The sequence below is a fragment of the Lissotriton helveticus genome, chromosome 1_2 (genome assembly GCF_964261635.1).
Source record: "Lissotriton helveticus chromosome 1_2, aLisHel1.1, whole genome shotgun sequence".
Classification (NCBI taxonomy): domain Eukaryota; kingdom Metazoa; phylum Chordata; class Amphibia; order Caudata; family Salamandridae; genus Lissotriton; species Lissotriton helveticus.
Window position 1 is genome coordinate 413,052,914 of NC_136058.1, and position 18,291 is coordinate 413,071,204.

Below are 18,291 nucleotides of genomic sequence, written 5' to 3' on the forward strand. Positions count from 1 at the left end.
ACCCCAGCAATACCAACCCCGGAGGTGGGTCTGCGAACCAATAATCACACCAGAAAGTCCTGGAGGACGGAACGGCCAAAGAAGCCATCCCTCCGGACTTGGCTGTCCAGGCAGTAGTGTCTTGCGAACGTGTGCAGCGAGGCCCACGTAGCTGCCTGACAAATGTCTTGCAAGGGGACTCCCCGGCCCAGGGCAGTAGTAGTCGCCGTGGCCCGAGTGGAATGGGCCCTCAGCCCAACAGGAGGCTCCTTTTTAGCCAAAGAGTAGCATGCCTGGATGCACAACACGATCCACTGAGAGATGGTCCATTTGTACACCGCCCGTCCCTTCTTAGCGCCCACGTAACCAGCAAAGAGTTGGTCATCCACCCGGAACTGGTGTGTGCGATTCAGATAGAATGATAACGCACGTTTTGGGTCCAGACGGTGGAGCCTCTCCTCCTCTTTCGAGGGATGTAGAGGCGGAAAGAAGGTGGGCAAGGTGATGGACTGCCCGATGTGGAAGGCTGTGACTACCTTGGGCATGAAAGAGGGTCTTGTCCGCAACACAACCTTGTCCGGATGGACAGAAAGGAAAGGAGGTTTGGAAGAAAGAGCCTGGAGCTCACTCACTCTCCTGGCAGAGGTGATGGCAACCAGGAAAGTAGTCTTCAGAGTAAGAAGGCGGAGAGGACAGTTATGAAGTGGCTCAAAGGGAGTGCACATCAGATAAGTAAGTACAAGGTTCAAGTCCCACTGAGGCATCACGAATGGAACAGGAGGGAACATGTGTGTGATGCCCTTCAAAAACCTATTTACAATTGGGGACTTGAACAAAGATGGCTGATCAGGTAGCCTTAAGAAGGCGGAAAGGGCAGAAAGCAGAAAGGTAGCCCTTGATAGTGCCCAGAGCAGAGCCCTGCTGGGCAAGAGAAAGAAGGAAGAGGAGAACCTCAGAAAGGGGGGCAGAGAGTGGATCCACAGCCTTTGCTGTGCACCATGCCAAAAATCTGTTCCACCTGCAGGCGTATACCGACTTTGTGGAGGGACGCCTGGCTGCCAGAATGACATAACAGACTTCAGGAGGCAAGTCAAATGGCCTCAACTGTTGCCGCTCAGTCTCCAAGCTCGTAGGTGGAGACTGAACTGGTTCGGGTGGAGGACCGTCCCTTGCTGCTGCGACAGAAGGTCCTTCTGAAGAGGCAGACGAATCGGGGGATCGGCAGACATGCTGAGTAGCTCTGGATACCAATATCTTCGTGTCCAGTCCGGAGCCACAAGGATAACCTGGGCCCGGTCGCGCCTGATCTTCTTCAGCACTCTGGTCAGAAGTGGTATAGGCGGAAAGGCATACAATAGACTGCAACTCCACTCGCGACGAAATTCCAACTCGCAGAACTGATGACATTGCGCGTTCTCTTCTGTGGCGAATAGATCTAACCACGGCTCTCCCCTCTGCTGAAACAGGCCTTGCGCCACGTCCGAGTTCAGACGCCATTCGTGATCCATCATGCAACGACAGCTGAGTTCGTCCGCCCTGGCGTTCAGAGAACTTGCCAGGTGTTGAACCACCAGGGTCACGCCCTGATGTTCCAGCCACTGCCAGAGGCGCAGAGCCTCCTGGCATAGGGTCCACGACCCCACCCCGCCCTGTTTGTTGCAGTACCACATGGCGGTGGTGTTGTCCGTGAACACCTGCACTACACTCCCCTGGACAGAGGGTAGGAATGCCTTAAGTGCAAGCCGGATCGCCCGCAGCTCCAGAAGGTTGATGTGGAGCTGGGACTCCGCCGGAGACCAGAGGCTTCTGATCTCAGCCTCTCCCATGTGGCCCCGCCAGCCCTGGGGGGACGCGTCCGTCACAACTACGTGCTCCGGTTGGGGTAGGGAGAGGGATCTGCTGCTGACCCAATCGCGGTCCGTGAGCCACCACTGCAACTGTCTTGCAGTGCCCTCCGAGATCAAGACATGGTCGGACAAGTTGCCCTGATGCTGGGCCCACTGAAACTTCAGGTCCCACTGCAGAGCCCGCATCCGCCACCGGGCGTGATGCACCAGAAGGATGCAGGAGGCCATCAGCCCCAGAAGCCGCAGCGTCAACCTGACCGAGACTCGGGATAAAGGCTGAAAGATCGGAATCAGAGCCTGAATATCCCGAACCCGCTGTTCGGGATGATAAACCCAAAACTGCGCCGAGTCTAGAACCGCTCCGATGAAGAGGAGCTTCTGAGAGGAACACAGGTGTAACTTCGGCACATTGATGGAGAACCCCAGCAGATGCAGGAGGTCGGCCGTAGTCTGGAGGTGGCTGACGACTGTCTGGGGCGAGCCCGACTTCAACAACCAGTCATCGAGGTAGGGGAAGACTGAAACCCCTAACCTGCGCAGAGAAGCTGCGACCACCGCCATCACTTTCGTGAACACCCGTGGGGCGCTGGTAAGGCCAAATGGGAGCACGGTAAACTGAAAGTGCTTGTGGCCTACCCTGAAATGCAGGTAACGCCGGTGGGCCGGCAGGACGGGAATGTGAAAATAAGCGTCCTGCAAGTCCAACACTACCATCCAGTCTCCAGGGTCTAGGGCAGCTAAGACCTGAGCCAATGTCAGCATCTTGAACTTCTCCTTCTGGAGGAAGCCGTTGACGTTCCGTAGGTCCAAGATAAGGCGTGGGCCCCCTTTGCCCTTCTTGGGAACCAGAAAGTAGTGGTAGTAACAACCACACCCTACTTCTGGCCCAGGAACGTGCTCGATGGCCCCCTTGGCCAAGAGGGCCGTAACTTCCTCCTATAGAAGATTCAAGTGGTCCCCCGACACGTGGTGGCACTGCGGTGGCATGGCTGGAGGGGACGCCTCGAAGGGGAAGGAGTAGCCCCTTCGGACGATTTGCAGCACCCACCTGTCCGAAGTGACAGTGCGCCAGTGGTGGTGGTGATGGCGAACCCTGCCCCCACTGGCGTCACATGGGCCTGAAAGCACGGACTAGGAGGGTTCTGAGGTGGATGCTGCAGGGGTAGGTGAGGACTGGCCTCGCTGTTGTCCCCGACCGCCGCCACGTTGGTTTCCACGTCCGCCACCGCGCTGGGTGGTAGTCTGCAGCCCGTGGCTGGCAGAACGTGTGGGGGGGGCCCTTTCTTGGCTACAAAAGGAGCAAAATGCAGCCGTTTGCTGGCGCGGGGCCGAGAGGCCCAAGGACTTGGCCGTAGCCCTGAAGTCCTTAAAGCGCTCAAGCGCATAGTCTGCCTTGTCGCCAAAGAGGCGACGGCCATCGAACGGCATGTCCATAAGTGTGTTTTGGACATCAGCCGAGAAGTTGGCAGATCTCAACCAGGCGTGGCGATGAATCGCCACCGTCGTTGCCATCGCTCTGCCCAGTGAATCAGTAGTGTCCAGCCCACTCTGGATGGAATAACGTGCCGCATCTCGACCCTCCACAAGGGCTTGGCCGAGTTTAGCCCGGACCTCCACCGGGCATTCTGGCAGCACGGCCGCGACCGTATCCCACAGAGAGTGGGTGTAGCGGCCCTAGAGGCATGCGGTATTGACTAACCGCAATCCTAAACTTAGGGAGGAGAATACTCTCTTTCCGTATTGCTCATACCTCTTGGATTCCCGGTCGGGGGGAGCCGACAGGAATGCGGTCTGGGAATTAGAGGCCTGGATGACCAGGCTCTCTGGAGTTCGGTAGGTAGACAGAAAGCAAGGGTCGCCCGGAGCCGGGCGGTGGCGCCTGGCCATGTTCCTATCCACAGGCTGACCTGTGGTGAGCTTGGACCAAGTGCCCAGAAGAACGTCTAATAGGGCCTCATTAAACGGCAATAGAGGCTCGGCCGAGCTTGCCTGCAGTGTGAGGACCTCAGTGAGGAGGTTAGTCCTCACGACCGCGACGGGGAGCTCAAGGCCCAAGGCCTTGGCCGCCCTCATCAGCACCACGCTATAGGCAGCCCCCTCCTCTGTAGCCATGCTAGGAGGGGAGACAAAACCAGTGTCGGGCGAAGTGTCCAGACCACTGGCATCCCCAAGCTCTCCTGTACAGTCCGTAGAATACTGACACTCGCGTGCCAGCGGGTCCTCAGACCACTCTCAGTCCTCCTCGTCACCCATTGCCTGGTACTCAGGCTCAAAGGATGGGGCCCGGTCATAGAAATAGAAATCTACCATCGGCGTTGAGAGTGGCGCCAAGCGGCGCCGCTCCGATGCCGGACCCGAACCGAGGGCAGGATCAGGGACGGCATCGTCCTGGGATGGCGCCGGGGGCGACACCCTTGGGGCCGGCGCCGGCGAGGTCGTGAGGTCGACCGGCGGCAACCCGGATGCGGATCCGGATCCAGTGGGGTCCTGCGGCGTCCGGACCGAAGTCCCCGACGGCGCCGGGGCCGGAGCACCCGACGGCGCCGGGGCCGAAGCACCCGGCCCGCGTGGGGACCCAGTCGGGACCGCTTGGCCCCGAAGGCGCCGCGGAACCCGACGGAGGAGCGAGCGTCCTCATGGCCATGAGGAAGTCATCGATCTCCCCCGGCGTCGCGTTCTGCCCAGGGACCGGCGGGTATGGAGCAGACCGCGACACCTGCGGCTCCAGCGGAGCCGCGTGGGCGGTGTCGCCCTAACGCATCGCGCGAGCGTCGGGGGAAGTCAGAAGAGCGATGACGTCTCTTCAACTTCTTGTGCTTACCTGAGGAGCCCGAAGACCGTGGACGACTCCCGGAGCCATGGTGGCTCCGACCTCGCGACCGGTCCCTCGACCTCCTCGCGGATTGGGACCTCGAGCGGCACGGGGCCGACTGCCGGAGCTCGAGTCGCTTGCGGGAGCGCTCCCGCCTAGCCTTAGACGTCAGGGCTCGACAGTGGTCGAGGCCTAGGCAATGAAGACACTGGCGATGGGGGTCGGTAACCGACATTAGTCAGTCGCAGTCGGCGCAGGGTTTGAACCCGGGCATCCCTACCGGCACCGTCGGAGTCGTACAGACTTCGAAACAGATCAAAAAATGATCGAAAAAGTTTAGTAAAAAATAGACTAATGGTAATACTTTTTCCGGATCAGCGCTTGCTGGCGCGGAAAAAAGAATAACTGACATCAGCACGCGGAGGCGGCGTCTAAGTACTCCGACGAAGTCATCACGGCGCCCACGACTGACGCGGAGCCGCGGACGACGCCTAGCGACGTGCATAGGTACTGCTACGCAAAAAAATTCCGGATCCAGTCTGACGCCTGGGGATATTCTAAGGTAAGGAATCTATCACTAACGTGTCTCTTTCAAATTCAAAGGAATATGCTGTTTTGAGTTACGAATGTTATACTCAACTTCTGTCTCATCCGTGGCATGCCAAGATTGCAGGAGTTGTTACTGTGTTTAATATATGTTTACTGTTTATGTGCCAAACAGTAATAAGATTTGTTGAAGCCAATGATTGTTTAATTTTGGTGCTCATTTTTCAACAGAACTGGCTTTCTAGACATTAGGGAAATGAGCAAATATTTCCTTCAGGCATTTCCTGCATGTGTAAACGGTCTTGGCATGCACACGTGAATTACTTGGGAAAGATCTAGAGCCCAAATCACCTTCCCATGCACACGTGTGAAAACCTGAGACCCAAAGTTATTTAAACCCCACCCGCTTGGTTCCCGATGTTTCACTTCGTGCCTAAACACTCACCTGACTCCGGACATGGGTGGCAGATCATTCAAAGCTCTTCAGCGCTCCACCCTTCTTCATTCCCTGTCTTCACTCTGTATCTTCGGCTGTGTTCTTGCAGCCGGGAGCACATTTCAGACGTCCCTTCCTGTTTCTGAATTTCCGGCTCCAAATCCTGTCCCGACACTGTTTCCGATTTCCTGCAAAAGAGAAAAGAAAAGAGAATCAACAAAGGGTTGCCAAGCAACACCTTGCTCTGAATGGTAAAGCGGTAGCATGCTTAAACACATACCGGTAAGAATGTAAACTTTATGAAAACTGTGGCATACCTCTTGACCTTCTATAAATTAAGAGAACATTTTGAAACTCTTCCTGAAACAATCCAAGGACTTTATGGACATTAAGTAAGTGAAGAATGTTAAAGTAAAACGGTCATTTGAATAAATACCTTGAGTCTGATTAGAAGACTGAAAGGGAACAGAGAGCTCGATTGTTATTATTATTGATATATATTTAATGTGAAATTACGGAACAATTATTGTAAAGGAAATCAGTGCACCTGTAGTATTTTTTTGGTTTAGTCTTTCTTTTAATTTCAAGAATTCTTTTGAGAAAAGGTCAATGGTAATTCAGGTATACCTAATTAAGAGTTCCAAAGCAGATGTTTGACCTAAAGAAGTGATTTAGGGTGTTCAGATTAATCGGGTACATTTATCAGATTATACACAAGCTGAAAACTGAAGCCCAGTATCACTTTGCCTTTCTCGAGAGACATTATTCACGACTGAATTGTCAAGTCGGTCTTCAAAAATTCCAGTGTGTCATCTCTTTTCTCTCGTCCCTATTCCCCCCCCCCGGGTTCGATCAGGGCGGCAAGAGAATCCTATCCTTGCCTCTCTGGTGGAGTTCAGAGGGAGTTGGGTAATAGCAGCATCAAGGAGGGAACAAACCTGAGTACAGGTGGGTGAATTCGTGACACCCTGGGCCCCGGGGACCACCACCTCCCTGGGGTGTTGTACTCATTGGGAGGGGGGCCGAGGGCCCCCATTCTAGAGCCCTTGATGGCCTGGGGACCATCACCCCCTAGGGCCAGCTGCAATGTCTCCCGTCCTGCCATAGCAAACTCTGCTTTGCTTCTTGGAAACCTGCCCTCGCTTCCAAGAAGCAGAGCAGAATTGCTTTTTGGCAAGGGGAGCTGGATGTCAGCAGCTCCCCTTGCCCAAAAGCAATTCCAGCTCCCGCAGGAGGCGAGGAGCCGACAGGGACCGTGAGGGCATTGGGGCTCCCCCCCAAATTGAGGGTCGGCCCCCGGGGATGAGGTGCCTGGGGCCAGAAATGGCACGGGAGGGGAGCCACAAATCCCCCTCCCCTTTAGTTTGCTTGGGGTAACCGGGGCTAGAGGTGGCCCAGGAGAGTGAGGCCATGCTGACGCCCTCCCAGCAAAATGTTCTAACACAAGGCCTGGTCCTGGGGGATTGGGTCCCCGGGGTCAGAAGTGGCCCAGGGAAGCAGGGCCTTCCTGTTTTTTGTAAATGCTCAGGCCCTGGGAGATGGGATCCCCAGGGCCCAAAATTTTTTAAGAGAAGGCGGGCCACACAGCCCCCCTCCTAAAAAATGAAAAATAAAACCGGAGCTGGATCTTGCCAGAGGCCCCGCCCCCTTTGTGCACCACTCTCAAAACACGCCTCCTGGCATGTTTTGGGTTGGGGGATGAAGTACCCTCGCATCTTGTGGGTCCTTAGGGGCCTACTAGCCCGCCAGGTACCTCCAGCAAGCACCACACAGTGGGATTGCTGAGAGGTGGCCACGCCTTTTTTACACAACTCTGCAAACGCGCCTTGTGGCGCATTGCTGATGGGGCAATGAGGTCCTGTTGTGTCTTGAGGCCTTCAGGACTAAAGTGAACTTCATCCCCTGAGCAGCAGTGCGCCAGGAGTCGCGTTTGCAGAATGGTGTAAAAAGGTGGCGTGGCCTTTGAACACTCTCAGCAGTCCAGCTGTATGGGGCTTACTGGAGGTAACAGGAGGGCTAGTTGGCCCCGAGGGACAGGGCACTGTCGCAATTAAAACTCACATGTGATCAATGGCAGTGGTCTGCATTTTCTGAGACTCTGGCTTTACTGCCTCACTGATGAGTGATCCTATCCACTTTCGGGTACTCACTGACACCCAATGTGCTCCTCAGCCCTTACCTCTGAGAAGTGTGGCTCAATGATTGGAGCGGCAGACCCTGATGCAGAGGTCTAGCCCGGGACCAGGGTTCAATTCCCCGCCTCGGTGGGACTTGGGCTCAAAATTCCACGGACCTGATAATTCTCACCTCGGTGCCTATTCCAATCATGGAGTCCCACTCTGCAACTCTGGGCAATAGCTTGCTTAATCTCCACAACGGCCCCCACAACGCTAAGGATGCCTGGCCTCCACCTTGGGGGTGCCCAGGAGTGGACGCCTCACAGGGAAAGCCAGGATGGGTTCCACAGCGGTTTTCGTACAAGTGCCTTGAGACCCTTGCGGGTGAGTAGTGCGCTATACAAGTATCAATTTACATTTTAATTTACATTTACCTCTACGCTCAAAGATATCAATTTATAATAGGATCTTCCAGTTAAGCCGTAGGCTAGTTAGTAAATTCTCTCTCTCTCAATCTATGCAGCCTCCATTTGTAACTGCTTCGACTGCCTACTCTTTGGAGTGCAGCACGTTGGCAATCAAAGTCTTGTATAGATCATGATTACTTGACTATTTATACTTCACAGATGTGCCTGCGATTACTCTCTGGCATACTTTTTCCCTAAAACAGCAGTCTTCAGATAGTATTTCCTTGTGAGAACTAGTTGGCACTGAAAGTCTATGTACTATTCTATTGTGAGTTAACTTCAAAACTGTTTATCCTGAATTTTTTTAATGGATCAATATTGCTGATTTTTCTTTATTCCCACCACCTACAAGTAGTGTAATTGTTTTGATTTTCATTAGTAAATCCCAGTGCAAAAGACATTGCTACCTGCGCCTGGTTATAGTTTTTATGAAAAGTACGTCAAGTTATGAGAAAAAAAACTTTAACATCACAAATTCCTTCACTGAGCCTTTCTTCTCAGTCCACTTTACTTTCTCTCCTAACATGTCTCTCACGAATGTGGTCCCTCTTCTATCCTTTTCAGCCTCTCATTCCCTCACTCAAGTGGACCTTCATGCTCTTACTTTAAATCTTACTTTGTCTTTCTAGCTTCTCACTTTCTTTTTCCCGTATTATCTCACTGTTTTCTTTGAACTCTCTTCCTCTTTTTCAACACCCTTTTTTTCTTTCAATCTTGTTTTTTTCTCACTTTTTTTCTTGCTTTTACTTTTTATGTCTCACTGACTGTTGTATTTTCGCTCTCTTGATCTTGTTCTCTTCTAGCTCTGCTGCTCTTTTTCTCCCTCTGTTCTTCTCTCATCCTCATCTTTGTCTCCTTTTATCTCTCTCTTTATTTTTGCCTTATTTGCTCTTCTTCTCAACCATTGCCTGCATCACCCTCTTTCTTTCCTCTTTTTCACTCTGTTCTCTGATACCTTTGGGTTTCCTCTTGCTCTCCATTCTCATCTTTCTCTCCCTCCACCCTACTTGCAGAGTGTGCACCTTTAAGCACTCTGAATAAGTGGGACATCATATCTGACAATCTCTGGCTGATATCCATCATCTCACAAATTCTAAATGCTAACCTTTGACTTTTTCACTCTATTCTATAATTCCCTTGATTTTGCAGTCACTTTCATGTTAATTTGTTTCTCTTTTGCTCTGGTTCTTACCCTATTTCATTCTCTCATGCTATTTCTCATATAAATGGTACATTGACGGCTCCCTTCTCACTTTCACGCGGAATGAGACAGGGCGGCCCGTTGTCGCCTCTGTTGTTCATTTTAGCCACGGACCCACTAATACGGCACTTCCAAGAGAAACACCTTCATGGGTGTTTACACTTCACCACCGGCCCATTGTTAGTATCATTTTATGCAGATGACACGATTTTATATGTATGCAACCCCCAGACTAATTTGGATCCTCTGGGAGACCGACTTGGGTATTCCGATCACAGACGAACAGTGGGCTGCCTGCTGTGCAGTTACGAAAAATGTCTCCCTTAATAGCCGACACAAACTAATACACTTTAAGTTTCTTCGTAGGATATACATTACCCCCTCCAGACTCCACAGGATAGACCCTGCCAGACTGCACCATTGTGCAAGATGCAACGCTCCAAATGCAGACTTCGCCCACCTCGCCTGGACCTGTCCACGCAAACACTCATACTGGGTAGGAATACATAAGATAGTGAGTGGCTTGGTTAAGGTACCGATGACCCCCTTGCCCAAGATTGCTCTATTGGGATATGTAAAGCAGTTCCCACCGGCAATTTGCAGGTTTGTTGCCATAAGCTTACTACTGGCCAAAAGGGAGGTATCCATTCATTGGGGTGGCAGAACAGCACCATCGATAAAGGGATGGCTGAAGAGCATGGCGTCCTGTTCCACAAACAGCGACCTATACGCAATAACGGTCCCCCCCACCTCCAGGCCCAAAGATATCTGGGGACCTTTCAGAACATACCTAGAGGCGCAGCGACAAGACCCCCTACCCAGAAAGAACAGGGCATAGTCCCAACAGGGGTGGGTTAGACTGTCCCGAGATACATGTCAATAATCAACTACACCGGATGCTAAACTCCTTTTTTGATGTCGGTACAGTTGATGTATCCCTATGTCATGTTTGTAAACACCGTTTATGTGAATTAGAGTCAAGAACGATTGTAACAGAAAATATGTTAGCAGCCGAGGGACTTGCTTTATGTAACATGTGATCACTCTGCGGCATTGATTGAACCCTTGACAGTGTGTATTATGTCTACCTGTACTTGCCAAAGGATTTTACTTGTCCTAGTGTACTTCTTTACTCATACCTAAACGCAAAATAAAGTTTAAAAAACAATAAGGGGTAAGAGCTCACTGAAGCCTACCCTACGCCCACACAGGAGCAGCAATCATTAGTGAAGCAGGTGCAAGGAAGCTCACCAAGTTGCAATTTCTGTAATCAGATGTAGGATAGATATATAGCCAATCACCGCTGCATGCAAGACCGTCTGTCTATCAGATCGGATAGATGGCTTTGCATACCCGACGAGACTACATGCTAGGACTTATCAAAGGCAATAATCCTTTCATGATTTTAGCTGAGTGGATGCGATGGTGATTACCAGCTTATTGATATTGCATCTCTTAATAAGAATAAGCGACTTGGTGTTCTTCAATAAAACTATTTCAATATGGATCGAAGGAATTAAATCAATCATGAATGATACGGTGATTGCCTATATATCTATACTACATCTGATTACAGAAATAGCACCTTGGTGAGCTTCTATAAAAGACTATTCCAACCCTGATGAAGTCCATGTTGGACGAAACACGTTGGCTGGGCTGATGCATTTGAGTACAAATAAAGAATACATTGAAAAAAAGAAATCTCAAGACTCTGCGCTGTATTTTCTGATTTGGTGGAACTTATAATATTTTGTATAGTTTGCAAAGGAAATGAGGTTTAATTACATGCTTGAGCATAATTGATTTAGGAATCTAGTAATAACTGTATGCTCCTTTTCAGAATTTGACAATCCTAGTCAGTATAAGGCACAAGCAAACCCCATATTTAAACTGTGGTCAACCCCCTGGTAGCTTGGCACAGAGCAGTCAGGCTTAATTTAGAGGCAATGTGTAAATATTTGTGCAACACTTCAAACAGTAAAACAGCGTAAACAGCACACAAAATCAACACCAGGTTAGAAAAATAGAGCTCAATTTAATCAACAAATCGAAACCCAAAGACAAAAATCCAATCAGTATAACCGGAGATATGAATTTTTAAAGTATAAACTTCTATACAGCACCTAAAAACATAAAGCGTCAACCGAGGCAATCTGGTCATGCTGGACCAGGTTAAAGTAAAAACTTCAAGCTAATCACGATGGAGCGCGAATTAGATAGAGCCCCAGATTAGTTCAACTGAAGGTTTTACCCTCTCAAGTTTTGAGCCAAGAGCCCCGTTCGCATTGGAGAGGGTCGCAGGGAGTAAGGAGAGAGTTGATGGCGGTGGTGGACATGGCACAAAGAGTAGGCCAGGTGTCGCAGAAGGTCGGGCTGGAGCTTTACGTTGTTGGTCTTCCGGATCGATTGATGCTTTCCGTGCAAGGGGATAGGCGGCAGGGGCTTGTGCTGAAGTTCCGTGCGAGCAGTGGGATTCCGGTGCGAATGGGCTCATTTCCACTCATGAAGAGTTCAAAAGCTTGATTTAGGAGCCCACCGAACCACAGCAAGGGTCTAGGGCCTGAGAGGCACCATTTGGGAGCAAGGAACGCGCTGAAGACTGGTCCAGGCACTTCCACAAAATGAATGGGAGGTCAGGAACAGCACCAGCCCTCACTGCACAAGCTTCTGTTGATTGTAAATACAAGAGTATGGCTTTAACCTGTTTATTGCAGCGGCAATTCCGCTGCGGTGTGGGCGTTCGAATGCGCAGGCGGGGCTGTGTCGGCTAACGGACGTGCACAGCACTACTGAGGTAGTGCTTGCGACGGCCGTTGGCCAACGCATGCACGCAAGGGTTAAAAAAAATATTTGCTGAAAACCCCAGATCAGCCAAATTAAAAGATGCTCATGTGGACACACTTGTGTCAAAAACTTATTTTATAGATGCGGTCAGCAAGTGGGTAATGTCTGTGGTTGCGGTGGCTCAGGAGAAAGGTAAGAATGTGCAACTTGAGATTCGCGGACTACGGCGGCATTCAGAATCATGCCTGAAGACTCCAAAAGCAGCCCGCCGGAGCCTGAGGAATTGACAGTTCTGAGTTGCAAGCTGCAACAGTCTTTAGTCTACAGACCTGAGGACATGTGACTGGGAGCCCCAAGGCCACGACGAGCCTCCAACACCCTGGTCGCAGGGCATTGGATTTAGGCATTTTTTATAGCGCATACTTTACCCAGCGGAGTCAGAGCGCTTTACAATAGAGCGAAGTATATAGGATTAGATATTATGGTAACATATTTACAGAGTATAAATCCACCAAAAATTACACAATACAAACTAAAGTTGGAGCGATTAGGGTTCCAAAAAAACACATTCCAGAGTTGAAGCGTAAGGACAAAGTAGTCTCCAGTGAGGAACACGAAACAGTCAATGCCTCCAGGCTGTGTAGGTGTGTTGTTTTGACCCCGCCCCCAGCCACTGACCACGCCCACGTGCCCCGCCCCCAATGCACAGACCCCGCCCCCACTGCCACAGGCCCCGCCCCCACATACACCACACCCACAAGTCCCGCCCCCACATTCACTGCCCCCGCCCGAGTAGGAGCATTCACCCCCACAGGCCCCGCCCCCACATTCACTGACCCCGCCCCCGGCAGAGGAGGAGCATCCACACCCACAGGCCCCACCCCCACAGACCCCGCCTTGACACCCACAGGCCCCGCCCCCTCTCAGGAATCATACGTTAATGCTCTTCCACTACTGCCTCGAGTCCTTGTCTCCCCTTACCTCTCTTGGTTTCGAGGGGGCAGTGTCGGCCTGGTGGAGGGGACACACCCGAGGGCCCCACGTGACAACAAAGCGCGCGCTGGACAAGGGCCGCCCTGATCTGTAGCTGCGCATGCGCAGGACACTCAGTTTGTCACAAGTGCGCATGCGCAGGATGTCTGCTTGTTGTGGCCGCGCATGCGCTGAGAATAGCGGAGCCCATGAAAAATAAAGAGTGTGTAATTGAGCAGCCCACAGGGAAGCACGGCCTGGAGAGTCCAACCGAGAGGGGAAGCAACTGGGAACGTCCACACTGTCTTCCATTCAGAAAAACTGAAAACCCTAGGACTTAACTAAGAGCGCGGGTTAAAGAGGTCTCGATGGGTTAACAACTGCGCATGCGCTGGTGACAGACACTGCGTCCCGCAGCGGAGCACGAGCTAAGAAGGGCCTTGGATTAACAACTGCGCATGCGCTGAGGACAGACACCTTCAAGGGTGCCTTGTATTAACAGCCGCACATGCGCTGAGGACAGACACCTTCAAGAGGGCCTTGGATTAACAACTGCGCATGCGCTGGTGACAGACACTGCGTCCCGCAGCGGAGCACGAGCTAAGAAGGGCCTTGGATTAACAACTGCGCATGCGCTGAGAACAGACACCTTCAAGAGGGCCTTGTATTAACAGCTGCGCATGCGCTGAGGACAGACACTGCTCCCGGGCCTTGGATTACCATGAGCTCCTCACTGCCATGCCAGGGACACTGCAGCAGCAGCTCCAAGCAGCAGGTAGAGGGAGCACAGAGGGGTGAGACTCTGAGACACACATGCAAACAATCAATCAATAAAATCTGTATCCGATCTCTTAAATACAGATCATAAAAGCACAATTTAAATCAGTGATCAACAACCAGCCCCAGTTCATAACAAGTTAAAATCCTATAGCAAGTAGAATTATCTAAAAAGAACATCAGATAATTTTTACAGGACATTTTATCCCATAAAGTGCATCATGTGCCTCATAGACCGAATCCAGTTAGTTTACATCAAATTACTCATTTCTGCATATAATTATTAGTTAAAACCAACCTCGCGCCTTTCTACTTTTCATACAGGCCCACAAAAAGGTGGCTACCACAGACAAAGGGATCAGGCAGAGATTTAAAGAAGTAACGTGCCACCTGGCATTGTTTAAAATTGTGGCGCTTTAAAATCGAAAGGATAAATTCTTCTCTTCCTGTATTATAAAACACACAGAACAAGAGTAGGTGCAGGTCACATTGGGGGGAATGGTTGTGGGTGGGCACCGGCCTCCAGCAACAAAGCGCTCCCAGCGCTAGAGGTAAAATAAAGCGCTCCCAGCGCTATAACCAGAAAATAAAGCGCGTCCAGGCGCAAATAACGCGCTTCCAAGCGCTAGGAGGCAATTCCAGCGCTCCCAGCGCTAGAGGACAGCACAAGTCCAGAGAAAGTCCTTGGAATGCAGCAAGATGGGGGGGCAAGGCTGGGCTCACTGGGCCCTCCAGGCAGAAAGGCAGTCCCAAGTGGCGGTTCCTCCTGGCGCCAGCAGCAGCAGCAGCCCCCATCAGTAAGATCAGGAAAGAACAACTTGCAAGTGGACACAGACCCTTTTTATACTAATAAATCCTTTGTCTGTGTGCAGGGTGGGGGAAGAACCAGTCGCAGCTGGTCTGGGAGCACCCTTGATGTGCTCAGCCCCTCACTCTATTCACTAGGCAGGCTAGGGCCGTTAGACGCACCACAGGGGGCGGAGCCAGCATTGTGTGGGGAAAGCCCAGCCCTATTCAGGACCCAGGTGCACTCCTCCCCAGCCATCAGCACGCTAATCTCCGCACTCACCACCGGGCAGACCCATCATGACTCATGGAGCCTGGCATCCCAGCCAGCTCCAGCCAATCACACGCCAGCACCTTTACAGCACACACACAGCCATGTCTAGAAGTGGCACTTCCACACTAGACACATACACGCCGCATACATCATTTCGCAGCATTCAATCACACGAGTCCGCACATACCAGACTCGAGCCTGTACACCGCACGCATCAGGAACTACCAGGGACACATACATTCCCCATGCATTCCTATGGGAGGGCAGGCCAACCTTACTCCACGCACTCAGAGTGCGCACGCACTTTCCAGTGGGACACAGTGAAAGTGCGCAGAACACAAAAATCACCATCACTAGGTCACCATTAAAAGCAAAAAGTTTAGGGGTGAACCTGCTAGAAGGGCCAAGTCCAACACTAACCATGAAGAAAATGCTAACCACCGAAGGGAAAGAATGGGACATGTTGTTGCCACTCGCCCTCTTTGTTATTTGAAGCCAGGTTCAGAGAAGCTTGGGTTGTTCTCCCTTTGAACTTCTTTACGGGAGACAGCCACAAACCTTGCTAGAAATGACAAGAGAAGCGTGGGAACAAGAGAAACAAGAAGAGACACAACACCATCTAGAATACACCCAAAGCCTAAGAAACCGCATACAGAAATTGCGAGATTTTGCTCACAAAAACCTAGAAAAAGCTCAAAGAAGCCAGCAGATGTCTTACAATAAAGGAAAGAGGTGACAACAGTTACAGGTCCATGACTGGGTGCTCCTATTCCTACCTTCCTCTATACGCCAAAAACTGGCAGATTGGAAGGGACCATATGAAGGTGCTGAAAGGATAGGCCTCACTACTTACCGGTTACGCCTTTCCTCAACCAAAACCCAGATATACCACATAAATCTACTAAAGAAATGGTTGGGACCCCTCCCCAAAGACACCCATTACGTTTTGTCTGACTCAAAACCCATTCATTCAACAGTGACTCAATTGCCCATAAACGAACATCTAACAGAGGAACAAAAAGTGTCTCTTCAGACCCTCTTAGAGTCCTTCTCCTCCATCTTTTCCGACCTCCTGGGAAAATCAACAATACTCGAGCATGCCATTGTTACCCCACCAAATAAAGTAATAAAACAAAGCCCCTACAGAATACCAGGCGTTAGGCTGGACGTAGTTCCTGCCGAAATAGAGAGCATGTTACAACTAGGAGTCATAAAACCTTCCAGTAGTAACTCGTCTCCCCCATTGTCATAGTTCTGAAACCTGATGGTTCCATCCGTTTTTGTATAAACGTCCGAGCAGTCAATGCCATCTCGAAATTTCACTCATACCCATTACCAAGAGTCGATGAATCGAGAAATTAGGCTTAGCCCAATATATAACCACATTCGATCTTACAAAAGACTATTAGCAGGTACCACTTAAACAGGAAGACCAAGAGAAAAACGCCTTTAGCACCTCTAATAGGCTATACGAGTTTACTGCACTGCCTTTTGGGTTACACAGAGCACCAGCGACGTTCCAAAGACTTATGAACAGTTTGCTCCCAACATCAAGAGTACTCCTTAGCCTTCATAGACGATATCATAATATTTAGCCCTAACTGGGAACTACATCTCGTCCATTGTGGGAAGATATTCCAAGCACTTAGGACTGCAGGGCTCCACGTGAACTCCAAAAAGACCAGGATAACCTTCACCAAAGTCAAATATTTGGGCTATTTATTGGGAGATGGGGCTATCGCTCTGCAACAAGAGAAATTGAGAGCAGTCTTAGGCACCTCCTTCCCTACCACCACAACAGGCATTAGATCCTTTTTGGGCTTACAAGGCTACTACTGCCGGTTTAAACCCAATTATTCTGAAATAGCAGCACCACTAACCGACCTACTGAAGAAAGAGAAAAGGAACTAAGACTTGGTAAATCCTCCCCAAGCCGCCAGAAAGGCATTCCACGAGCTCAAGTGAGCCATAACCTAAGGCGGAGAAAACAGCAGGGAAGACCGGAAAAACGGAGAACACCGAACAGCCTTCCAAGAGAGAGAACTGGAGCCTTGGGGAAGTCACAGCTTGTTGGTGAGGAGGGAAAGTCGAAACAGAAGGAGACCAGACCTCACTGAAGGATGTGGAGTCACCACGCCATGGCCCCGGAGTGACGTGGCTCTTACAGGTGAGTGGGCGTCTACGGGGCTTTTGGAAAGGGGCTGAGTCAGAGAGGGACGCGAGGGGAGGCCGAGGGGTGAAAGGGACCCAGGGAAAAGGAAATAAGTGAGATGGAATAGGAAGACAAGAGCAGAAATCATTGGCTACTCTTTTTGTTTTGGTTGCTCCAACCCCCTCCCTTCACATTTATGCATAGCTATTATTTATCCCTCACATCCTCCCTTGACTAAACCATAAAGCAAAAACACTTACCTGAGTCTTTACCTTCTGTCCGAGAGACGACCGCGGCCGAGGTTCACCTAAGGGACTGAAGAGGAAGACCCTGTGGGAAAGAAGAACATAAAATAGACAATCAATCATTGTGATTTCCTGTAATACTAATAAAAAGTGCACACCAAGAAAACATTCAATGCAGTGTGCTCCTTCTTGACCAACTCTTCTACAACGGGGAGCTACATACTTTCCCTACAGGGAATGGGAGACAGACACACAGACACACACACAGACACACACGCACAGACACACACACACACACACACACACACACGCACAGAAACAGACACACACACACGAGGGAAAGCAAAGTAGGAAAACGCTACATACAGTTGTTCTATGCTTGCATATGTACATTGTTTTATAAAGATGGAGGAACTATTGCTTTGAATGCACTCTCTTTCCTTAAGTCACACATGTATGACGCAGTTCAGAGTCTGGAGAGCCCTGCAGCCCCTGCCCTGAATGTTGCCTCTCAGTGTCCTGAAGATGCCCCCGCGCTCGTGAGTCACCCTGGGGTCAGAGGCCTCCCTCACCTCTGCTGGAGCCCCGGGGGCCCGGCTGCCTGTGAGGAGTGGGGCCCGGTGTGTTATTCCCCCCAGGAGTGACGCTCGAGCTCAACAAAATAAAACAACGCGTCTCACTGCCGCGCACGCGCAGGACCGCGCGTCAGAGCTGCGCATGTGCGGAGCGAAGACACGACGTCCTATCGCCGAGTTAGGACCTGGCACGGGGTACGGACTGTGAACTGCCCTGCACTGAGAACACTCAGCCTCACTGCGCATGCGCAGAGGAAAGTCAATTCCCCCAGAGGAGCGGACCGAGGAGCTTTGCATTTAAATACCTCTCACCCCGTGCTG

At 51.0% G+C, this 18,291-nt stretch overlaps 1 protein-coding gene across 2 annotated transcripts in view; it reads right to left on the reverse strand.

Moving 5' to 3' along the window:
- The window catches only part of LOC144806895 (uncharacterized), a 100,502-nt gene extending 83,048 nt beyond the window's left edge, over nucleotides 1-17,454 (reverse strand). For both annotated transcript variants that reach the window (XM_078673006.1, XM_078673005.1), the window contains exons 1-2: nucleotides 17,411-17,454; nucleotides 5,630-5,808 (exon numbers count right to left, since the gene is read on the reverse strand). The gene's annotated coding sequence lies outside the window, so the exon portion shown is untranslated. The remainder of the gene's footprint in view (nucleotides 1-5,629; nucleotides 5,809-17,410) is intronic.
- Nucleotides 17,455-18,291: the final 837 nt, after the last annotated feature.